At 37.8% G+C, this 26,507-nt stretch overlaps 1 protein-coding gene across 1 annotated transcript in view; it reads right to left on the reverse strand.

Annotated features, from left to right (window-relative positions):
- The window catches only part of LOC124165570, a 166,412-nt gene that overhangs the window by 89,279 nt on the left and 50,626 nt on the right, over positions 1–26,507 (reverse strand). The window contains exon 2 of the mRNA XM_046543026.1: positions 12,661–12,761. The gene's annotated coding sequence lies outside the window, so the exon portion shown is untranslated. The remainder of the gene's footprint in view (positions 1–12,660; positions 12,762–26,507) is intronic.

The following is a 26,507-nucleotide window of genomic DNA, read 5'->3' on the forward strand; positions in this document are numbered from 1 at the left end:
TATTTTTCGGTTGGTTTCTATCAAAGTTTACTTTCATTATAGTGATTTAGACAAATGTTATCACACCGACATGTTTTGAGTACATTTACTAATCACTCAAAATGTACTATTGTATGATCATTAGTTTATATTTTTTCGTTTTAACACTTGTGTTGTCTCTTATGACTCCCTTTTTATAACCTGAACCTCAATATATTCTTGAAATACCGAAGAATTGTATGAATAACCTATTACACATTTTTATTTAATTTTTTACTTTCTTTTCAAGAAAGACGAGCGTGCTGAGCCCGCTCCCAGCGGGCTTCCCCCGCTCTTTTCAATGCAGGTCCACAGAGGGATAGGCGAGTTTCTAATTTTAAAATGTAGAAAAAAAGGCAGGGTCTTATGTACAAATTTAATTGGAATGTTCATGTACGAATTGAGGTCAGAGGACCTCTGAAGGAAGTAACATTGGAAGTAATTACACTATCCTCTGTTAAAAGCACATGATGACTCATACTCTACATATGATACTACGTATCAACAGGAGACTTGAATGTGGAATCAGCCGCATTTTGATAAAAGTTATTTAAAGAATGCGAGACATTGTTGCAAATGAACAAATGTATCAGTTTGTGCGCCGATAACGTCAGGAATATTTACAAGTTTTTTAAAAATATTTTATTTTTTTTATTTTTTAAAAACCAATTTTAGGAAACAATAGCAATATTAGGAAGTAAGGTATGCCGTCGCATGTTATCTGATAAATTCTGTGCATTTTGGTACCTCATTTGTAGAGTTTGGTTGCGTATAAGTTGAGAAAAAGGTATCAATACAGTAGAAATAATATAGAAGATAATATGCACAGAAGCTTTTGAGTGAGATTCAAAGTAGCGCCATGAGATACCTACATTACTGGTCTATTTCAGCCTTAACGTCAGAATATTTCAGCCTTATGCAGAAATTGAAATCGGCCGCTTTTTTCACCGTGGATCACCCTTAAGTTTGGTACTAGAAGTAAGAGGTCAGATTTTTTAAATACAATTTGGGATGGTGTCAAGATAATGCTTTTTCATACAGCAGGGAGATGTTACCCGATGTTTTCTTTGTAAAATAGTTTTCATAAGTATTCAAACTCTCTACCAGACAAGGATTTTACTTTATGAATTTCTTTCTTAACCCAAGTTGTTTATTTTTATAAAATTTATAAATAAGTACCTCTTGTTTGCATGCGGTTGTTGGAAATATTTTTTTGTGAGCACGATATGTAATTCTACTTGAGAAAGTTGACGGAAAATATAGCTGGAAAACAATTTTCAAAAACTAACCAACTTCACGTTAGTCACTTAATGAAATGTATAGATATGATCCTATTATATTTTATAATTTGGAATAGTACTCCTTAGCTAACTCTAAATCACTGATGTCTTTCAAAAATATACTGTTCAATAAAATTCTATTAAAGATAAAATTAATTTACCAGTAAGTTTGCATTTTCTGTTACCATTATTGTATCATTTCTTGCATGTACCCAATTTTTCTGTGTACTCGAGTTCTAATACTAATGCATACCTTTGTGTGTTCTTAGTGGACCAAGGGTCCAAGAACAATAAATATTTTTTTATATTTATGTGTTTATGTCGGTTCTTCGAAATAATTAACAAAGTTCTATCAGTTATCAACACCTAGCTCATCAAGCACAAAACAATTCTTGCCATGAAGTTAAAACACATTTAATGATGATTACGTAAATTCTGCCCATATTTTATCTTTCCATATATTTCTATGGTTATTATTCGCTTAATCGAAATTCGCTTAATCGAAATCAATGGAGTCTGAACCAGAATCAGTTTTTTTACGTGCAATGAAACATTGCGCTGAAAATTTGGCATTCTTATTAATCAAGAAGCCGTCATCAATTTTAAGTTATATTTATGCTAAGTGAGGTATTAATGTCTACAGGCATTGCTAGCCCGCATAGAAATAAATTCAATTCAACCAACTTCATTCATTTACTGACTGATTCATGGCCTTAGAGGGAACTTCGTAACAGTATTTCCACGAGAGAAATCATTCGAGTGTTTTTTTTGGAAAAAAAGGCGTGTCTCAATCGTATCGTGCTATTTTTAACTTGAAACTCATCCTCAAAATTGGACTCCATCGATGTAAAAGCCTCGTGTCTTGTACAGCCAAACGTTGGTAGGGCGTGTTCCTGTATTAAGCGTCTCCATTCTTTTCCCATTGTTATTTGTCCAACAGTCTTGGAATTCTCTCATTTAGAGTTTCCGGTGTTTTTAAGTAGGCATTCATTGTGTTTGACGTTAAGGAGGGAATCTAAAAAAGGAAGTTGTTGATTTTACTCGTTCTGGAGCGGAGAGAGACCGATTGTACTTGAAATTCCGATTGTTTTTCATTCAATGTTTGATTATCGTGACAGAGTTGGCTTTATCGGCGATTAAAATGTTTCAAAGAGACGAAAAGTATAGTACTTAAGCGAGAGTATATTTCTTAAGCTGCAGGTATGGTATATCTTTTCATGGCTGTAATATAAAAATAACCCGGTAGAAATTACGCTTGGCAATATCCAAGTTTTCCTGTGATTTTTTCATTATCTGCCCTCAAGTTAGATAGGAGGTAATATTTCAAGGGGAAGCTGAAATCTGTACGTGCATCATCATTATTTAATGCTAAAGCTGGATAAAAAAGAACAGCACTGTATGACTTTGCCAGCACGGCAACCATTGCAGAATTCTACCATTTGTATTGATTGTCTCATACTTAGAAGTAGGATGATATTGGCTCACAAGTATGTGCATTAATGTAATTATGTGAACACGTTTGTAATTAGAATGACGAAAGAATTCATTAAAATAAGTCAGTAAAAATCCTTAAAACGCGACGGAAAGTAAAGATGAGGGAAGTCCTCTCAGCGTGAGGGTATTTTTGTCACCCCAGAACATTCTTCCACCAGTCCCTCAAGCAAAGCTGGACGAAAGAAAATAGGCGCCTGTTCCTTCTTCCCTACAACCCATACTTCTAAGAAGTAATTTTTTTGGATTTCCAACCAATCCAGGAGTAAAACCTCATCTGGTGCACTCCTACGCATCACATTTACTCGTCCATATCTAAGGATACGCCCTCAGTGAGGGAATGGGGCTCCGCGGTAGGAAAAAAATACCGGCTCTTCTACCTCCACCTCCAAAGCGGCGTTGGGTTCTTTGGCACGTCACTTATTATCCCATATCCTTTATATTTCAAAACCCATAAGACTTGATTTTTTTTAATTGCAGGATATAAGCTCCCAGAATATTCGTAAGATTTGTCTTGATCGCGAGAATCGTGTAAAAATCACGAAAGTAACACTCGTCTCTTCTCACTTCACTTACAGCTGTTCGATTATTAAAGTTTATTAACTTATCCTTCTATAAACACTGCAAAGATATAACATATGGGTGAACGCAGTGAAGCAAAAGTATGTCATACGAGGCATAAAAGAATTTTATTCGGTCCTCATTTTTAGTATTTAGACAGATAAAAATATAAACAATATAAACATTAAAAAGCGGACTTTTTCCAGCACTGCATATCAGGAAAAATATTTCAAATAACCATTACAGACGAATTAAAAACTTTCATTTGAAAGTAACAGATAACTGGAACAGAAATAGAGAGCATTACGGCAACAAATAGAAAAGAATGCAGCGTTTAAGATTTTTTGTTATAACTTCCATAATATTGGGTTAAATCTAGCAAAACATGGTGAGAAATAAAGATAATAGATGTGTTTACCATTATCAATCAGAAAATTTGTAAATTCAGGCTAACTTTGGAGGATAATAGCAACCAAAGACGCAGCGCCGCTGCGGCGCCGTAAATCCAACGACGTAACTAAATTTGTAAATCCATATGAGGGTTAAGAGTGTTTGAGAAACTATTGGCCAGTGATCAAGTATTGACCAACTGGTCCGTCTCTACCATGTAAGTCGTCGGTAGTGGAGATCACTGGACGGTGTATAATGTTCTTTGTGTTCATAATAATTCTTATTATTTCCTTCCGTCTAGCTGCCATTTCATTGTAATTTTTGATAAAAATGCGATTGACTTTTGTTCCTTTTCCTTACGGTGTCTGTGCCAAGACGTAAACTTCTTGTGAATCTTGTGAATCTGCGAAGGCCATTATGAGATGCAATTCCCGTCTCTGAGGAATGGTATAGAAATGCTAGTTTAGAATGAACACGATGTATCGTATAATTTAATTGAGTGAAATTATCGGATCTAATATAATCTATTTTTTTTTAATATTTGCGTCTTTGTTACTTCTCCGCGTACCTTTTGCGAATAATTATTTCACTTGGGGGAAATATAATGAACCTTACATAGGCGATGGTACAGTATGGAATTGAAAGGGTATAAATAGTACACATCATAGTTATATAATTATGTATTGGCTGAATCTAACTAAAGTATTGAAGATATTAAAGCTAAAATACCTGGAAATTCCCTCATTTGACTTAATTGGCCCTTGAGATAAGCTGTAAATTTATTTCGGCTTCTAAATGGTGTTAGCTAGTTAATGGAACCGAAAGTTTGTAAACCAGTTTACTCAATTATTTTCAACCGAAATCAGTTTTAGCATGTGTTCAAAGTATATGAGATACTGGAATTGATAATCATTGTCAGAAAAAGATATTTTGGAGTTAATTGCGCTCTGTCGCACGCAATATTTTTACTGGCTTTTCTTCCCAGATGCAAGTTTTTTTCTTTAATATTTTTTACTGTAAATGTCTTTTGTGATTGGCGTGATGAGAAATCGAAAATTTTCCGTACTCGGGCATGAGTATGGAAGTTGAGTTTATTTTCTAAAGCGAACGATTTGATTTTCAATGCAAGTTTATTCCACGCACGAGAAGGCCAGCCAAAAAACGCAGACCAATTATCCCTCACCAACTTTGTCCGATTTTCAACCCGTGTCATTATTGCGCCACTTTCATTTATTTAGTATTATTTTCGTGCCCCGTGCTTCGTATATGGTTTTGTGCTAGCTGCCATTCGAATTAAAATGGCTTCGAAAGTTGCATGGGTTTTTCGAGACCAAATGTTTTCCAGGTACAAGCCTAAAAAATGTCATTGTTGGATTTTAATAGTCATTAGGGTGTTAAAGTATTATTCATTAGAGAAGTTTTTACATCGTTCATTAATTAAATTTCAGAAAACTTATCATTTTACCTAGGCTGTACAAGTTTCGTCCTTGATTTCGTGTGTGTCCCGTTTATTAATCGATCTGTTTCTGTAATGTTTCAGTAAAAAATACACGTAAGTTTTATTTATAGGATTTAATTTTTTCCTCTCCTACTTCAGCTATATCTACGCAGGAGGAATGCAGTTATGTAATCGAAATTTTCAATATATATTATATATTATAAAGAGATAACCACGCTACAAGCTTAACTTTGAGGTAACTTTTTGCCGTGACTGTTGTAAGCAGCCCTCTTGCCTTGGTGAAGTCACTATGGTATTTGTTATGAAAAATGTAGTTGGTATTCCCAATGACTAATTTTAATTTTTTAAGGGAAGCCGGAGTGAACAAATAGCTCCTAATCCTTACAAAATAAGGCCTAATCGCGTATTTTCTGGGATATATATTCACTGTTATAATTCAGATACTATTCCATTTTATTCTGAGGAATTCCAGTCGAAAATATCTCGGTTGACTTGCTAGCACTTAAGATTTCGAAACTCATTAAGGAATTGGAAATTTACTCGCTTGTTTCATCTGATGGCGCCGGTTTTTCTGGGAATGACTGCGTTTCGTACGTGTGGGCAAGCAGTTGACAGCCGAAAAACGCTGAACGAAATGTAAATACCTCTATAAGGTCCATATATATATTCAAGGTGTGACACATTTCTTCCCCAGAATCTAGGCCCGACCGTTCATTTATGGCGAGAGAGAGAGAGAGTTGCTTTTGTGTAATATTTTGAATCAGCTGATGTTTATTCGTCGTTTTCAAAAGAAATGAAGCGAAGCTCGCGGCTCGCGGTGCACGCTTACGATTTAAAGATGACCTTTAAGGACGTACCAGATGTGTATAGGGATGGGGGAGGTGGGCGTTCCTTTCCAAAATTCAACGGATTCGAGGATTTTCTTTAATAGCTAAAGGGCGTGAGCCTTTAGAAACTAAAGGCGTAGAGTGTAACAAGTAATGATGAGAATCCAAGCGAGGAATGACGAAATAGAGAAGAATAGAAGTCTGTACATTCTTTGATTCAATGCTCGAAACCTTCCGAGATGTTACGGAACCGAAATCTGAGTAATGGAATGCGTATCGATGGATAAGTTTAAACTAACAACAATTATCTCAAAAAATAGTAATTTTTCTGAAGAGCAAAAAAACGATTATTTTTTTACTTGTACACTGAAATTAAAAACCAAAAGTTCATAAAACTGGAATAGAAGCATTCACTTCCAAATAAGGAGTTGTTTTTTGCTTGTATTTTATTTTTGAAATGTTATTACACTTGGTTTAAGATACCTTTCTCAAACCGGCCGAATTTGAGATACGCGTTGTTAGAACTTAGCCATCGATATGCTCCATATACATATACAGATATATTTCATATTTTTTATAATTAATAGTTTATGTTTAATCAAATCTCGCTGGCTAATGTAAAATCCATTTTTCAGTTAAAAGGTGGAATTTGCACAATTTATCCGTTCATTCTATCGATTATGTGATGTATTCGAAGGTCATCGGCAAAAATGTCTCACTGGCCAATCTAAATAGCTCGAGTTGATTTCAGGTTCTCTCCGCGTACGGAGCGAAAGAAAGAGTTCAACATTTCGCAACGTCTTTTCATCCGCCGCGTGAAATAAATTGAATCCAAAGTGAATAATAACGGAGCTGTTTCGGTGAACGTTTTTGTCTCCGCTTGGAATCGATTTGGGTCATCCAGGCGTTCATATGTTGCCTTTTCCATCCCCACGTGACATGAAGTCATAAACATTTAGGTTTTCGGTGGCAGCTTCCTTCACGTTCCGTCTTATCTTTGACTGTTTTGGAGAGATAAAATATTCCATTAGATTTGCTATGCACTCACATCTTTCTTCTTGATGCTATATTTAGTCCGTGTAGAAATATAATTTGACGTAACCAATGATCTCTCATTTATCCTCTGATAACTTTTTTTCATAAAACAGTAGTTCCAGAGGTGCTATTATCTAGGCCATTGTAATTGACAAAACCGGCTCATACGAATTAATTTTTTGGTCTTAAAATGTTTTATTTAAAAAATACCATTTCACCCTAAAATGTATATTTTTGCAAGAATATTTATTTATTAGGACAACTTATTCCACATAATAAGGTAAATATTTCTTTTGTCGTGATTTCCCAACTATTCGTACGAATTGGAGTTCACGAAAGTGAGCGATGGAAAAAATGGACTGATACTGGCTGTTGAACAATATTTATGGAGAGTGCGACTGATTTCTTAATCCAATGTGCGATGGAAGGAATTTTATAGGCCCTGCGGTATGCGTTGAAGTATCTCGTTGGTTTGCTAATGCATGTATCGGTATCCGATGCGGGTTTTCTCTAGTCTATCTCTTCTAACATGCAATCGACTTTCTCTGGTATTCTGTTTGACGAATGTTTCCATTGGTTTTGCATGCCATTTCCCGAATCAATTAATGTTTCTCCACCTGATCTCTCTCGTACACCATCTGTTGCTAACCAGTATTTTACTGGAGGTATCGCTAAATGAAATCTCACCCAAAGGGTTTTTTTTCTTCTAGTCCTTGACAACCCGCGGTCTGAAATGTTTATTATTCCGTTCAAAGACCGTCACGAGGTTCGACCGTATCTTTTCTGTACTCTCTTGAGGCTGGGGATAGCGCATAACCAAGGAGGTGTAATTGCTATTTCCGTCATGGAATGCTATTTCAAACGTCGAGGGAGCGATGCCCAAAGGAATAGTTACGTTCGCTGCAATTCGTCCATTACCCTGCCTCGGGTCGAATTTATAGGATCGACTGCCTTCGTGGTTCTCCAAATAATTAGCCTGTTCAATTATTTGGGCGTACATTTCCCACGGGAACAGTCAATTGACAGGTATTGCTGCTGCCTGTCAACACACTCCATTAAGCGTGGGTACTCATTCGCGCGTTTTAGCCATCGCGCGTACTTTATCATGCCTCAGGTAATGGGACATTTAGTTCTGCTTGCACCGTTTTTCACTGCTGCTAGTGAAACGTGCCATTTCAGTTCTGAGAGAAAGGAAAAGTATTTAGATTTTTCTTGGTTTTAAATCAGCGAGGTTAAATGTGGGTGTACTAGACGTGAAATCGTGATTTCTTTCATATTTCACTATCATCAATAAATCGTTAAAGCTGGAATGTTGACTCTCCGATACGAACTGTACTAGCTAGAATGTCCGTCTTAGACTGACGTTCTGGAGAAGTAATCAAATCAAAATGCCCTGAAAAGTATAGCTTAGGCATCCAAAAGCTCAGTAGTAATTAATCATTACCTTCCTACTCATTATTGTCACTGGAGTTGTAACGTGTGCCAAGAAGTTTTTTTATGGTCGGTTATTTCATAAGTGTTTTTAATTGGTATATCTTTGACTTCCCACGTGAATTTTCTAAGAGGCACTCGAACTAAGTGGCTAATTTTCATTCAAGCATAAGCAATTGCTTGGAGCGTGCCATTCAGTGTATCACTGAAGCAGTTCCTATCGGTGGTTGAAAATCTACTTGTGTCTAATTTTCCCTTTTTGGAATTTAAATTATTTCTATAGATATTAAAAAATCCACATTTTTATTCCCACGCTTTTTATACCCACAATCTGAGCTCATTCATGTTGCAGTATTGTTTTGAAATTTCAACGAAGATTACTTTCAGAACTTGAGTTCGAGATCTATGCAACAGACTTGGCAAAAAATGGAATAGGTTTGGGAGATAGAGTTGATAAGGAATACATACGTGTAATTTAACTTATAATATACTATTTGGAGTGACAAGCTATTTAAACTTTTTTAATACACCATAGATGCTAATGTTATCAATATTTTCATTATCTATCTGTCACTGGCTATAGTATAATATTGAAATGTGGTGTTTTGCTCCCCTAAGTTTGTCATATCTATATATTATAAAGTCCCCTAACGACCACTCATTCATTCATTCATTCATTCATTCATTCATTCACTCACGCATACAAATGTTTGGGGTGAACGAGACGAGATACGACAAAAAGTCTAATGAAGACCCCCTCTAAAATTGTCTGAAACCCCAGGAAAAATTATGAAAACACTAAATTTACAATTATTTATCTGTTTATTCATATAAAATTGAGTATGGGAATTAGTTCAAGAAATGGCCACCAAATTCCAAGGCGGCGCGGCAGTCATACAAACGAACAATCATAGCAAAATATTTGTTTATGCAAACAAGAGGAGCTAAAAAGGAATTAAAACGAAAAACTGATAAATATAAGGATGAAAATAAGGAAAATAATATTTGAAGTGTCTATTTCTTTGCGTCTTCTGTCCGCAAGAACAAACATCTGTTTAAATCAAAGCTCATTCAAATGAAAAGCAGAGAAATATAAGGTAGGAAATTAGTTGCTGTTTTTGGTATATTACATCGAAAGTGTGGTGGTTATTAATTTCAAAGTTAACAAGTGCACTAAATGCCATTTTAGAAATATGGTTCGTGCTGTTGACTATAGTTCGTATCTTGTTGGCGATACACGATTGTAGTAGAAAGACTTTTAAACAAGTCTTACATAATAGGTAGGTAAAAATGATTATATTTTCATTTTTACCTACCTATGGTGATAACTTTTTTAATTCGTCATACTAGGCCCAATTCATGCTAAGGATCTCCTTTTATCAATTAAAATGTAGTTTACTGTAGTTCATTGTATTTCGTAAATTCGTTATGTTATGATATTAAGTAGTTATAAATTGAGTGTTACAGGGGAACATGCTCTCGACGTTATTTTGTATTTGAATTGAATAAGTTAGAAACTCTGTCAGGCTCATAAAAATCCATTTTATTTTCTTAGTCCCTCAGAAAAACGTTCCTCTTCATTAATATTTTACTTTCATATTGTAACCCACGTACTATACGCTCGTTTTACTTGAAAGTAGAAATATTACTTATATCTAATCTAGCCAATTGAAAACTAAAAGATCCGTAAGTAGCAAGCGGCATACAAAAAGTATAAGACCTTCCATAGCGACCAAAACAAGGCCGAAGGCCTTTTACGGGTGGTCTGGGGGGGCAGAGCCCCCCCCCTGCGAGCAACGCGAGTCAGTGAACATATCATCTTTTGGTCGAGCCAATATGTCATCAACATTTCCTTGGAAAAATCTCGAATCTTCACTCCGTCATCATAATGAATTTTAGTGATTATGGCTAAAAATGTCACTCGTCCAACTCAATAATTTTGGCTTGAATAAAGAATATACGGATTTTTACACTTGTGCACGAAATCACTGGAGGAGGTGGTCCTCTTTATATTTGAGGGAGGGAATCGATATTATTTTCTGAGGATTAAATGAATGTTGCTACGGCACAACGCAGCCATAGCGGATAAGAAGATATCCTGCCACTTCTAATAGGATTTTCACTGGCACTAAGTCCCACCCTAGTGCTGGGAAAGCTATGTTTTGTGAGGAGGTCGCATTCTCTGATGCTGAGGTCAGTAGACGGAGATATTACGGAGGAACTAAATCATTATCGAAAGTCGACGTGAAGAAATAACGAGGCTTACGATGTCACCCTATATCACGCTCCGTTTGAAGAGTAAGAAATAACATCGATAAAGACTGCAGTGACCTATTCTGGAATTTAAGAAAAACCATTATCCACTTTCTCTCGGCCGGAACGGAGGCAGGCGCTTCATTGCACGCAAGGTCGGCTCGTGCATTTTGAATGCACACTCTCTTTCAAATGCGCAGCATGTCGGCTTGTGTTGCCCGAGTTTCCCATCGCTTTACCGCGGTAGATGAAGCGGTCACTGTACCAAATAACTTGTGAATACCCACACACCCACTTTACAATCCAAGGTCCTTCTCGAAACTAATTCTTGAACCTTTTTGGACGGTACAGCTCGTATTCAGTTCCATTTTGGACTTCAATTACTCCCTCTCGGTATTATTACCGATGACGCACCGGCTATTATTTTTACTGCCTGGATATATGGCTATTAACTTTCCTGTTAAGGCTTAAAAAATCGTTGGTCTCCAGTCCATTTGGATTGCTTTACAACGGTCTCTCCATTTGGAAAATCAGTGTCAGGTCTTCATGTATGCCTCACTTGTTGGTTAATCTTTCTCGAACTAACGATTATCTTCTTTCGTGGATGGGCATCATGCAGTATTGTTCCATGATTAACTTTATAATATATTAGCTCAAGAAAAACACCTTGAGACCATAGTGTTTGCATTCAACAATTTGAACTATATCGACGAAGTACCTCTTGGCACAAATATTTTCAGAAAAAAAATAGTTTTGCTCAATTATTTTATTTTAAGCTATGTAGCTATTAAATATTTAAAAAATAATGGTATTGGCTATACCGATTCTCACAATCATTAATGATACACACATTGGAATGGCATTATATATGATATCCAGAAGAGAATTAGCCGACTGAGGTATAGTTGGAAAGCTGCGTAATTAATAATAATGTTGATGACTATTTATAATAATGGTGCTCATCATATGTGTAAGACCTTTGCAGTAAAAACCTAGTTATCATAAATCAAAAATAGGTCATAGCCCACGCCAAGTTTCCATCGACTTCATCATTCCGAATGATATCGCTACATTTAACCGGCCACCCACCCGTTCTATATTTCTATATTACTCAGCTGACCTCGGCTTTAGGTTTCCTCCACTTGTTATTACTGACGAAAACGTGGAGGAAATTTGTTTTCCCTCAGCCGTCATAACATAGTCGAAACTGAACTCAGTTATATGGACTGATGACATCAACAAATGGACCAGTTTTGAGGGTTACGAAATCGCTCCTTGAAGTAGCGTGCAGCCGCAAACCTTGTCGGCTTGCCTCTAGATTCATACCTTTCATCTAAATCGCTCCCTAGCAACCTCGGTTGATTATTCAAAAACATAGCAGGTGGTTTTTAACCACTGTCGATGTAATGGTGACTTTCATTGTTCGATGGCCACTTGAATATCGTCAGACCTTTGATATTTAGAGGAAATTTTCACAACCAGTTATAGATCATAGAGCACCTTTATAAATTGCCTAGAAAAGCGGTTCCTAACCTTTTCTTCCTCCAGTACCCCTCTTTATGTATGTAACTAGCATTGTACCCCCAAAAATGGAGGTAACATGAACATTTTATTACGTAATTTCACTACGGGTATGTGACAATTTTAGTGATTAATACTTTTACAAATAGAATCTATGCTTTCTTTCTCTCATCTTCAATCTTTCATCGCAAACTCTCGGCTTCAATAGCAGCAAATTGTATTTTCGTAAAATATATTATACTATTTTAGAGGTAATGTCTCGAAAGAATGAGAAATAATGTTAAAATTCGAAGATGCGGTGAAGTAAAACAAGAGAATTTTCGCACAAACTCAATTTTTTAGTTTTTTGCCACCTTATACATTCCAATTTCAACTTTTCCCACAGTAAACTCACCAAATAGCAGTGATTTAATGATGGTTGACTCTCAGCATGAATGATTCTCTCAATGGTAAGGCAGCAGTTGACTTCGTAAATCGTAACACTGGTACTCCAATCTAGAACAAAAAGAAATTTGTAAAAATTTAGTTGGTAAAATTAAAAGGCATGAACACATATACGTAATTTCTCCCTTTTAAACATTAATTTCAAAATGGCTTGCCGTAGACAAGTAATACGATTTAAAAGGCTCCATTAACCATCACGAATGTCACTATTAGTCACTAATTCACTAATAGTCTCTCGTGAAATCACTTTGAGTTTTCTGTCGAATATTGATTCCACCGCAGCCTTCTTCATTCTGAGATAGGTTGGTGCCTTCATTCTGAGATAGGTTAGTGGCTAGCCTCTATGGTATACTATTGAAGTTGAAACATAGGAGATATTTCGTCCATATGGGTTCAGCTCATCGCCACCGATCAACCACATCTTGGTTGTCGTAGGGATATATTTATTTGTAGAAATCTTAATCGTGTAAGCCTCTTCCTATATCAATTTTATATTCCAGATCATCCTTTTATCTAAAGTATATTTCCTCCATAAATGGGTAGATTAAATAATAAAATTATTGTCTAGAGTGATTATTATGGGACAGCGACAATTGTAATCGTTATCAGTAATAGCAGCTCAATTTTAATTTTCAATGATCAACCTTATACATATGTATCATCGACCACGTGAAATCTTATAATCAGCTGATGATCAGATGGTGACGGTCAACCCGTGATTGTGCAATCGAAGGCTTCATTACGCAGAGTGTAAAAGTGACATTTTTTAGGATTGGAGATGAGATTCGTGTGTAATATAACGAGATAAATCTGTCCCTTAGCATCCAAGTCCTATGGTCTCCGATTTTTTTTCTAAATGGCTACTCCTTCGAAAACTATGAAACTAAAGTTACTTCTTGACGTAATCTCCTTGCAGACTTACATATTTTTCATAATGTCGACGCCATGATTCCATGGCCGCGGCGAAGGATTCTTTAGGAGTCTGCTTTGACCACCTGGAAAATCGCCTGGATGGTTTTGGTTTGTTGTCACTCTATGTTCTGCCTTCGTTAAACTGTCGCACCCATGGACGCACTTTTGACACGTCCATAACTGCATCACCACATGTCTACTTCAACTGTCGATGAATTTAAAATAGTGTCACACCATGTAAATTCAGGAAACAAAGGATCGCACGTTGTTTGTGTCAGGAAAACGTCGTCATTTCAAGTATTTAAAACATTTCTCATTCTAGACGCTGGCGAAAGAGTCCCATCCATCCAATAGTTCAGCCATCTCTAACACATATTTACAAAGATTGCGCGATGATTTTAAAACAATACACATGTTTCTATTTGTTTCCAGTCCGGAGAAAAAAATTGGAGGCCTTAGAACTTGAATTCACTTCGTATTACACAAGGAGGGGTTTAATCATCTTATCATTGCGTGAGTAGGTTAACTGTCAAGGTTAAGGAGGGTTTGTTGTACTGAATTAATCTCTTAGTTCAATAATTTAAAGTGAAGACTAATGTGTCGACAGGAAGGACAAAAATAAAAAAATTAAAAAAAAAAACACGAATATATTTTCAACTCTCATTTCAGTCGGCAATGAAATGGAAAACGGGTCTATTAAGCATGTTGATCCAGCTTTTTGGTTACTGCTCAGCCACGTTGAAGTTCTGGTATAAATACATTTAATTTGGGCGTAAAATGATAATGTGGCGATTCCATTGCACGTAGAAGTCTTACTATAATAGCTCTCATTTGCTTCTTTAAAATAGTCGATCTTTTTGTGTGCGCCATGCGCTTGTAGTGTAGGTAACTATTTAACGAAACCATTAGCGCATAAATATTTAAAATTTATTACTTTATTTTTATTTCCAGCTTTTTTCATTTTGACCTGGATTGAAAAATTGTAGAGAAATATTTGAGTGGAAAAATTGGAAGAGGGTTTTTATGGCAATGTAAAATTCGCGGAACTATTTTTGCTAGGAGGTGCTTCCAATACTCTGAGCGGGAGAGAATGTTTCGCGAAGGGTCGTCATTGACCCCCTCCTTTTCTTCTTCCAGCCTGAAGTGAGACGGGAAAGGCCGAACGGACTGCAGCAGCGCGAGAAGAGGTGAAAAGCGAACAATAAAAGGTACAGAGAGGATGGGGCCATCACCCTCTTACACTGTCTCTCCCATGCCAGTGTGCCACTTGGAGAAATGGTAGTGTTAGCGGGAAGGGGGTGGCCTCCAGGGAGTGTAGTGGGGGTGTTGAGCCGACACCGGGTGGTGGGTTGAGAAGGAGGGAAAGAACCGGTTCTCGAATGGGATTAAGCTGGAAAAATGAGGCGCTCTCGAGATCGTGGAATGGGGCTTCGAATGGGGTATCGTATGGGGCATCGAATGGGGCATAGGATGAGGAGAGTGCGAGGTGGCAGTTTTTTGTTTTTCTTGAATGAACAACTGGTCGAATGTCGGTGAGGGGATGTGCTCCACGGAACGATACTGCATCGTGAATATAGTGCGATTGATGAAATTTACGTGAAAGTAAAGAGAAAAGAATTTTTAACCACGAGAGTTTTTGTAGGCTTAGCAGCTTCAGATAAGTGTGTAGTAATTAACTTGTCGAATGAAATGGTAACAGTGCCTACTTTGTGGAATCCATTTGTTATAACAGTAACTTTTACATTCCAGTGTGGTCAAAGAAAAAGAAAAACATGTACAATCCGGATTTCAATGCTGGAGCATCATTATGAGGTGCTGTATTTCAAATTTCATGCAATAGAAAAAATACTGTGGGGGATTAATAAATATTAGAGGGGGTGGGATATTACGTAGAACCCATGGATATGCTGGTAACTTCACTTATCCCATACAGCAATTTCGCTGTTGTAAGTGAAAGAAAAAGCACACTACAGTCAATTATGACTAAACAATAATGACTCCATGATTGTATCATTCAAATCGTTGAGAAAATGCTTCCTTGATTACCCATCTTGATGCATTCACTGAAGCACGATTTAAGTGAAATATATATACGAAAATAGTAGACCACCCAGTGTTGCTCGGGAAGGATACTAAGACCCTACCTAGAGAAGTGAGAAAATTGAAACTTGGAATTCATGATCATGTAGCTGGTTTTTTTTCTTTGAGCGAGTGAAGACGTCTGCCTATCCGGCAGGATGTCCAACCGCAGAAGTTGCATGAGATGACGTAACGAGAAAAAGATGCATTGGACGCAACTGAAAGTAGCATTACAAAATTTAAGAGTATAAGATACACCAACGTACGAATTTTAGTTGCAATTCGTGCAGCCGAATGGAAAAACATAGCGGACATACAAACAGAAATCCTCTTTTATGTATAGAGAAGATGCTCCATAAGCGATGGGGTGGAGTTAAGCACTTGTATTGGCTCAAGTAATGAAAGCGACGAGCGTTGAGTACCTAATTTTCTCTTCCATTACTTCTTTTCCCTTCCCGTGAATTGACCGCTCGTATTAATATTCAAGGACATTTGAAACTGTCATACGCTGAAAACGCAATTCGCGCGGTAAATTTCTGACTCACTGGAGGGGTAGAGGAGGAGGATTATACAAATTACTCCCTTGGGTGGATTATGCGGTCACTTCATACCTCCGTGCGCATGGTGATTGTCTTTTTTCTTAAGATGGAAGGGGGTTAGAGTGAATAAGGGAGTGAGAACTGCATTGCCTCACTCATATTCCACGCTGCGAAATGGGCCGTGGTCTCGTTGCAATGTGGCCGGCGGGTCAGAGGTCAGTCATGTCCCCCTCGGTCGTGAGCGGTCTTCGTGCTGGGAATACCCTCTTCAAATAGCAGTCCCTTCTCGCCGATGGGGCTGTGTTTCATTTCAGGACAGGTTGCGGAGTCATAAAACTCATATTATCTTCCTTATTTCTTAATATTTTACTGAAATGACTGCTTTGTCGTGCAATATAAAAATGGGTCGTTTACTCTGGCCCTAAAAATGAAATTTCATTCTTGAATTCAGGAGATGGATCTAAAAGCATGAAATTTTAGCAACTAAAGGTTATTTGCATTGAGAAAATCTCTCATATTTGCAACTGTGGACCGCAGGAGTTGCGCATTGGAAACACTTGTTAAGGTGAGCAGAGATGCGAATAGGTACTGAGTTTTGGAGGGCTTTGCTTGATCGACCAACATTCTGTAATGAAAGTAAATTCTCTCATTGCGGTTCCATCAAAGGTTGATTTTGCTATCTAAGAGTTCTACACTTCTTTATTGTATTATTTTCTTGATAAAGGTGATCTTATCTTGAAAACCTTCGTACATGTCATAATTTTTTATTAGAAGTTAACTATATGAATTCATTTTAATTTTAAAACGATTTCATTAAGAAAAGTTGCTAATTTGTCATATAAATAAAGTTCTTCAACGTGCAGCTTCTTTTATTAAAGAAAAGGCATAATTTCCTCTGGACGGGTCTTCTTTTGTTTTCTGTCCGTGACGTACAACTTGTTTATTACTGAACCTAGTTAATGATGAATTAAGCGGTAACCTTGAAATTTCCAAAATAAATGGACTAGCCCCGTTTCATTACCTACCTGAATCTATAAGTCTACGAAAATATTCCTTCAGAAAAAAAATAATGAAGTATGATTTAGTTTATTACTCATCATCATCAGTCAACAATCCTATGGTTTGCTTGACGCTGCTCTCCATTACTCTATCGTATCCGCTTACCTTTTCATAGCGACTTATTTCTTCTCTTCTACTTCCCTTATAGCCTGTCCTTTGTAACTCATTCTGGGTCGTCCCTTGCCCTTCTTCCCTTCCACCTGTCCTTTTACAATAGGGTAGTTTCCTTCATCAAAGAAAACGAATGGCATTGGTTGCGATTCGTAACCCACCAATAGTGTATTCATTGTATACAAATTATTTGGTTTTAGAAATACCAGTTTAGACGAATAGAAATGGTCAATTTCATCCTCATTTGAAAAAGGCCAGATTGGCGCCCATGCGATGCCACTCCACGTGACATCACAGGGACCTAGTTTCTATACGAGTAGATAGGAGTTTTACGTTGCCTGAGATTACTAATGCATGCATGAGGCACGGAGCTTAGGGAAACATCTCTTAATAATTACACATTAAAATTACCTAAGTTCGGAAAGTTTCCTTCGTTTGATAAGGTATTAATAATCCTTATTTAAGCCAAGCGCTACGAGCTAGCAGGGTACTCTGCTACCTGCTAGCATCCTTTGTCGTATCAGCGCTCAAAACCTCGCCCCAAGGTCACCTCACTTGCGGCAGCGGGAATCAGAACGACGTCACATGGAGTTTTTCCAGCATTCATACTTAGCCGTCGCGTTTTGGCGCGCTTGAAAATTTTCACTTTTCATTTAATCGCGAAAAATATATATATATTCATTTTAACATCTAAAAGCGTGAAATACCTACTCCAGGAGTTATAATCTTTCGATTTAGGCAATAAAAAAATAATAGGGTAGCACCCTATCGCTTCATCAGGCCATCATGCATCATAATGTGGCCAAATAAGTTTTCCGGGGATCGGGTTGGTGTGGTGGCTAGAGTGTTGGCTTCCCACACCGTGGGTTCGGGTTCAAATCCCGGCAGTGGCAGAGAAAAATTCGTGTACTGCCCGATCCCTGCTTGAATGTTGTGTGGAGAACATTTCAAGCGCAATACTCCGTCCGTCGGATGGGACGTTAAGCCGTGGTCCCCTTGGCGCATTTCGTTAGGAGCAGGCTAATGCCGACGCCGGGTTTCTCTCCTTACCTACCCTTCCCTCATGGCGCAAATGACCCAAGTTGTCGGTCGCCTCTTCCTTATACCATGCCATACAAAGTTTTCCCATATTCTTCTAAGGGTTTATAGAAGGACTTATGTTTTATCCCATTCATTTAAGCACTTCCTCATTACTAACACGATCGATCCATTTATATTCATCTTTATTACATTCAGACAAATAATAAAACTCGTCTTCAGTGCATGCCACTAAAATGTTTAGTTGTACTATGGCTCCTTGATTTCTGCTAATAAAAATGTTCATGGATTTATGTATTTTGCATATTCATAGGAAATTGGATGACTTTTGGTCATAGTACCATATTCAAAACCTGCCAGTAGTAATGAGAGCGCAAAAAATCGCATTTGCAATCAAGGAGGCAAATCCCGAACGTAATTTTTAACCGAGTAAAAATAAAGCTTTGTCGATCTAGACCGAAGCGATCTATTCATTCATTCACAGTTATATTACTAATGCCTTGATGTCTTAAATTTTCAAGGCGCTGCAGTTGACAAATGCTTACCAGGAAGCGAGGACGTAATCGAAGGTCTTCCGACACTCCGCGCTGCACTGACGCCTCATGAATGGAATCAGCGAGCGGCGGAAATGGCAGAAAATGCATTTATTCCTAATTACGCATGGGAAACTTTCATTTTCAATCGCCGTAAATCCCCCCACCGGAGATTTCCAAGAACGATTCGAAATCTATCCCCGATTCATTCAATAATGAATGCAGCCTCTCAAGGACTTTTGTTCGACTCCGACCTTCGCTTTCATTGCGTTTCACTTGCGCAGATTCCATCAAAAGAAGATTTTCTCCGTGATGAGAATCCATCTCGCTGTTTCTTCCAGGCTTTCATTCACGTTCTCACGGGATCGGATGACGAGGAGAGGATATGGTGCCACGTGCGGCCGTAATTGGAGTTAGGCACCTTAAAGAGACCCGCTAGCTTTCTCGCGGTGGAAACATGTAGGAAATGGAAAAGTGGAGAGCTGGATTGTCTCAGATGTTACTTAATGGAAATGCGTGCGCGACAAAATGGAGAAAGTTTTCATTACACGCTGATTAATTTACGGGCGACCTAAAGGCTTCGCCCACACTACTAAGTATTTTATTTGATCCCTGCATTCTCTTCGGGTTTTCACCGCGTCCGTTGTGTTTTGGTGACAAAAGTTTCGCTGACATTGCAGTCAGCGTCTTCAGGTCGAAGGTGGGGAAACTCGGAAAATTTCCGCCTTATATAGGCGGCGGCGGCCTCATCATCCCGTTGCTGCTCTCTCATTGGTCGGTGGTTGTCCATCTCTCATTGTTGGTCTCCCATTGGTTGGTGGTCGGAGAATCCTTTTCCATGCGATATGCAGGCGGTAGCCTTGATCCCTGTTGAAATTCGCAATAGCTTCTCTGATAAGGCGAGGGAAGTATTTATTTTCTTTTGCTATTATTTTTCAGTTTTCACGAGGAAATAAGGTATGGCAAGGGATTTAATTAACCAAAATTTATATTCAAGATCACTTGATCTATCGAATTCATAAATTTTTACCGCTAATTATCGCAATTAAATACATTGCCATTCAAATTATTGGAAAAACCTTGATCGAATCGCACTCACCACCGCACTGTGGACATTTTTAAAAACCGATTAAAATGCGACCGAAGTAGCAACAGAAATCAGCCTTCTATGGGATGGAATTTGGCATCCTTCATGCCGTCCCCTTGGACTCAGTTTTCATCACTTGAAGTGACCGTATTCCTGTGGGTAGAATGTCTTAATTTTGTACAACGACTTAGTGGGGATATTCATACTTTTAGATGATTTGTAAATGAAAAACTTTGCTGTTTCTACCATTTGGAACTTTATTTTCCTGACTAGTTTCGATACACTGTATCATATTCATAGGACTAGCAGTACAAGTAGCGTTGCCGTGGGTTATATACCAAAAAAGGGGGGGGGGCAAAGAGTGGAAGGGGAGGGGAGGGGAAAGGGGTGGAGAGGAGATGTCTGTAGAGCGCTACATTGTTGCACTTCGCGTAGGAGGGGGGGGGGAGGAAAGGGAACGTACTTAGGGAAGGCGGCGTGGGTTAGCGTCATGGGGATTATTTTTCGGGTGCAAAATTGGGATGTTCAGGAGGGGGGAGTGGAATGGGAAAAGGTGGTCATTAGTGATGGGCTCTTTCTTTTTAACTATTCTTAAAATTTTTAGATGTTAACAGTTGTTAAGGCCATGTTACACTCGTTTGTACCATTAAGAATGTAGTATAAATCATCAGTCTCCAAAGTATTTTGATATCGAAAACAGACCTGGGGCTTCCGTTTTTCTGTTAATTTTTTCAATAAATAAACTATTTCTCTTGATTGATTTGATTGAATTGTATCGTTCGGAAGGAAAATAAAATATATGATCTACAAAGTGGCAGCAGAATGCAGCCTAATATGGGATGGAATAAGGTAGTTTCCTTCATCAAAGAAAAAGAAAGGCATTGATTGCGATTCGTTACCCACCATTAGTGTGTTCATATTATACAAATTATTTGGTTTTAGAAATCCTAGTTTAGACGAATGGCTATGGTCAATTTTATCCTCATTTGAAAAAGGCCAGATTGGCGCCCATGCGATTCCACTCCACGTGACATCACAGGGACCTAGTTTCTATACGAGTAGATAGGAGTTTTACATCGTCTGAGGTTGCCAATGCATGCATGAGGCACAGAGCTCAGGGAAACTTCTCTTAATGATCACCTGTTAAAACTGGCTAAGGTCGGAAAGTTTCCTTCGTTTGATAAGCTATTAATAATCCTTATTTAAGCCAAGCACTACCTGCTAGCATCCTTTGTCGTATCTGCGCTCAAAACCTCGCCCCAAGGTCACCTTACTTGCGGCACCGGGAACCAGAACGACGTCACACGGGGTTTTCCCGGCATTCATACTTAGCCGTCGCGTTTTCGCGCGCTTGAAAATGTTCACTTTTTATTTAATCGCGAAAAATAGATATCGCCATTTAAAAATCTAAAAGTGTGAAATACGTAATTCAGGAGGAATAATCTTTCGATTTAGGCCATAAAAAAATAATAGAAAACCACCCTATTGGGTCCCCTCTATGTAATTTTCTCGATATCGGTGTCCTGCCAAACCTTCCAATAGGCTTACTTGCGGTATTATGCCTGGGGGAGTGCTGTGGATGAGGCGATTGATAATCGCTTCCTGCCAACTCTGATTTGTTCGTCCTTGAGAACTGCGAGCCTCGGAGCAGTGCGAGGCGCGGAGGCAGCGTGGGCCGATGTCGGAAGCCGATGTTCCCTTCGAGCCTTGCCTTATATGCTCTAGTTTATCAAGTTTCCGCCCGACTCCACCTACTTACTCATGTTTGAGCGCCATTTGAAGCTGCGAGATCAATTAATGTGGGAATAATGCGCAGCGAATTTTGTGAGGCATAATTAACTGAAACGTTTTCCACCTCTTTTAAGCTCAGCTTTAACTTTTATTTTCCCATGGATTAATAATGGGAAACTGAGTTCAGATATGTAAGTGATAGTTTCAGGGTTAACTTTGGAAAATCTTTCCATTTTGGAAAAGAAAAGAATAGACTTTGCAATAAGTAATTTTTCGTTGGTAATATTAAGTGAGCCTTGCAGAGTCCCTTCTTTAATTTTCCATATCAAATGAACCTTACAGACTTTTTCTTTTAAATTCCATAAGTTCAGAGAATCGAAAAATGGTATATTTTTCTCGTATATTTACGTAATTGAATGTGCATCTGGGAATCATTATTTGGGTGCCTGCAAGGTATTATTTCTTCGTTATGGCAACAGTTAAGTCAGTTACTTTTTCAAACTTTGTAGGCTAATTTTTTGGAAAATAATTGTTATTTATCAAAGAAAATGAACATCTTATACGTTCAGTGCGCTACAGAATTTTATTTAAGATATATCTATTAAAATATTTTTAATGGCTATTCTTTTCCATTTGTGAGTGTCTGATTGATATATCCCGATTCCTCCTATATAATAATTATGCTGGAGTTTTAAGGAAAACTTGTGCTTCGATTAAAGCAAACGTTTATTCTTTCCCCGCTGTATATGTTGGAGATAAATTTGTGAATGAAGAGAAATATCACTACGTACTTCTGTTTCCATTACCAGAACAATTATACTGATTGAAAGTGATATGGACAACCATTTAATAAATTTTCTCACATTGTATCTAAGTATATGTGGATAAATGTTTAGGTACTTCACTTTCTACTCGGTGCATTGGTAATTGGTAAAATATGGTAATACATATTGGGCTAACCCACTTGAATGTCTCGTCTAAGTATCTTGGCCAATATGAGCGATATTTTGAATATTATGTTCAGCGTAAGACTAAAATTTGAATGCATGACAATGATATTTTTTGAACTGATGCGTCCTTTCATTCCCGTAGAAAATATTTACGAATTCTATGTATTAACAGTTATGAATTTAATTCAATTTTAAACGTCTACGTGATAGCTGAATTTATGGAAATTTTTATTGGGAAATGGCATGTAAGTGCTGGATAAATGTATACTTCATTTATTTAAAGAAGCTTTTTGATTCAGAAATCACAGTGAACTTCCTGATCGCACCTTTAAAAAATGTTTAATTCACAAGCCGCAAGGAGACCGATCACTTTTTCAAGGTTATGCTTTATTCATGGGAGGCTAAGTCAACTTGCAAATGAAAAATATATGCCAATGAATTCGAAATGTGTTTGTAAATTGAAAGAATTGGCTATACATTTTTTCACGTCAACGATAGCGATCTTTAAGGAAATTCAGACTAGTATATCGGATTTTACGGCCCCGTATAATTTGTCCGGCAGCTGTTAAGGAGTGGCCGATATGCAGTAAAGTCGAACGCTTGAAGCAGCGCAGTTAAAGATGCATTTATTTCTCGTCTTCATGCGGAAGCCCAAAATCTCAACTAACACAAAGTACTGTTTGACGCGCTTAAGTATTCTTGTTTTCCTTAGATTGTGGTATTTTCATTAACGGAACTTTGGATGTACATTATCTTTCTAGGTACAAAGGTACCAAGAGATGAGTAGGTTAAGAAGTATGGAACCTATTGGAAAAGATTAATTCTTTAAGTTTCAATGCTGACCAAATTTTTGTAGGTCTATGCTATTTTTATAACTATGCAACTTATCATTTTTTTATTTTCCACATGCGAGGATACTCTAGGGACATGGCCGTGAATTCGAGGGAGAATTTGTTGGGTTGGTAATAGAGGAATGATTGGGTCAAAGTTGGAAGGGTAAAGATGATCGCTAGGGTGTTGGGTATCTAAATTGTCTTTCGTGAATATAGTATTGAGACCCAGAATACTAGTGGAATTGATCATGAGATTAAAGTTCAAAACGAACTCAAGTTATACTGTAGATGAGTATGAAAAACTAATTTACCCCAACAGAAATAAATAATTGTATCAGTCACTCGTAAAAGATGGGGACACATGCAAAGGGCTCAAATTTTATTTAATGGAGCTATTTTCAGGTTTTATGGATTTTAAACATCCTTGATATTTATGAGTTCCAATAAATATCGTATCATATCATCTTAATCTTATTGTTTTCCGCATAAATCAATTTCACTCGATACAATTATCACAGAAATAAAAGTGTATCTGTCACTCCATAGAATCCTTATCGTGTAGAAATCGTTGCAGAAAAGAAAAAGCAAAGCTGTTTTATGTTCTTTAACTGTATAGCGAGATGTCGGAGAAGTCACAACTGTTTAGTTGTCTTTTTTTCAGAATGAGAAAACCAGTCAGAATATATATTTCGCGTTCTTATATCGTTCACTGGCGAATGTTTCACGTAGCTGCGCAGTCAGCGTGTCCACTCTTCGTAATATAAATCCACGATCTCCTGCAGTGGGTTCATTATCTCGGTATTCTTTTGTTTTTTTTTCAGATAATATTTTATTCCAATCTGCAAGTAGTGAATCTGTCGGAGTCCCTTCGAAAGAAAGGCCCCGCCCGCCTTTCTCCAGAACTCCTCATCATGGTATAGAAAACATTGCGGAAACGGGAAAGAGTGTAACAGTTTTATGTGCCCGGGCCCAATCGTGATATGTCGGAGGAAGAGGTACAAAAGGCCCAACTGTTAAAATGGGCGTGCGGATTCAGCAGAAGTTTAATTTATTCCCTCGCGTTAAAAAAGGAGGAGGCGGATCGCTTTTGAGATTTCCACTTGGTTAGAAGGGAAGGGGAATCTATCGCAGCAGCACGAATATTACAAAAGAGGATCCTAAAATCGGCCTCTAAATGTGTTGTCAACCACCGCGCATGTAAATGGGTTTACGAAAGTCGACACTCGCGTCGCGGACGGACAAAGTGATCCTAGTTTCACGAGGAAATTAGGTACAATTAGGGGTGTTAATCAAAGTTTATATGTATGATTACGTGATCTATCAAATTCGTAACTTTATAATGCTATTCCTCACAATAACAAACGTTTTGCTGCAAAATAGTGGATAAAAGTGGATCGCATTGCACTCATCACCGTGCCGCGGACATTTTTGAAGACCAATTAAAATATTACCGAAGTGGCACAGAAATCAGCCTTCCATGAGATGGAATTGGGCCTCTTCTATGCAGTCTCCGAGGTTAGGGCACTCGTATCTAGAGGTACCACTGTAGATAGATGGAAGAAGCGAGTCGCAGTTAAGATTTTCACGCGATCGGCAGAGAGTAAGTGGAATAAATAGCAGCAGCTAGCTTCCTCCTTCCTTCCCAGCACCCCTAACCCTCCCTTCCTCGCGCGTTGAAGTTTCCCTCGCAGAGTCGACAATGGGCACCGGGTGTACGTCGGACTCTTTCTTGCAGAGCGTGGGAAGGTGGCTCTCGAGCTGGACGCTGGGGGCGGACTCTTCGAGTCGGAATGAGTGTGTGGAAGCAGTATCGTGGAGGGAGACGGTCGATATATATCGCCTTTCCCTTCCTTCTCTTCCTTTTAGGCCGACTCCCTTAGAAGTGGTGGGGGCAAAGCGGCTGGGGTAGGGCAAAGGCCAAATCTTCTGATCAAGGAGACCGCATATAGGAGGCCCAATTCCATCCCATAGGAGACTGATTTCTGCTGCCACTTCGGTCGCATTTTAATCGGTTTTCAAAAATGTTCGCGGCGTGGTGAATAGTGCAATGCGATTCAGGTTTTCTAGTATTTTACTTTAAAATGTTTGCGATAGGGTAGTTTCCTCCATAAAAAAAACGAAAGGCATTGATTGCGATTTCTAACCCACAATTAGTGTTTTCATAATATACAAATTATTTGGTTTTAGAAATACCGTTTTATAGTTTACAATTGGATGATGAAACGAGTACAGTAGTTGAATGGATTCTTTCGAAGTTTCCGAGCGGTTGAAAACATAACAAGAATTCATTCAAATCATTCACGAAGAAAAGGTCATATTCTAGTAGATAATTTTAACATTCCATTTGCATTAAAAAATTATGTAATTATTGAATTAATCCATGTCAAATGGAATCTTAAACCTTAATATCAGTTTCGACCTGAACTTTAATATAAAAATGCTTCCATTTCTTATCAAAAACAAACTGTACTTCCAACTCACTGCTAGTAGACGCGGAGCAGCGTGATTCTATCTTGGTGGCGGTGAATCTGAATGTACAGAGCTCCTTATTGGGGGTCCTCAAAGGTGGCTTCGTGCAATGATCTCTCGAGTAATCAAAATATCGTTAAGTAGATCACAAGACTATTTCTGTAGCGTGAATGGATATTATAGTGTACTAGCTAGTTAAATCAAATGTGTAATTAATAATATCCTTGTTTGATATTTCAATCGTAAACGCTACCAAAGTTTACGATTGAATCATCAAACTAGGATAGTAATTAATTATATCATTTGATTTGCTTTAAAAATCATTTTCATCTTAAATGGAAAGTGAAATCTTAAAATCAGTTTCAACCTGAAATATTGACATTAAAATAACTCCGTTTATTGTTAAAAACAGTTTGAGTCTATTTCTCACTCACGAAAAGTAGAAGTGCATACGAA

This window comes from Ischnura elegans, chromosome 9, assembly GCF_921293095.1.
Source record: "Ischnura elegans chromosome 9, ioIscEleg1.1, whole genome shotgun sequence".
Lineage (NCBI taxonomy): Eukaryota > Metazoa > Arthropoda > Insecta > Odonata > Coenagrionidae > Ischnura > Ischnura elegans.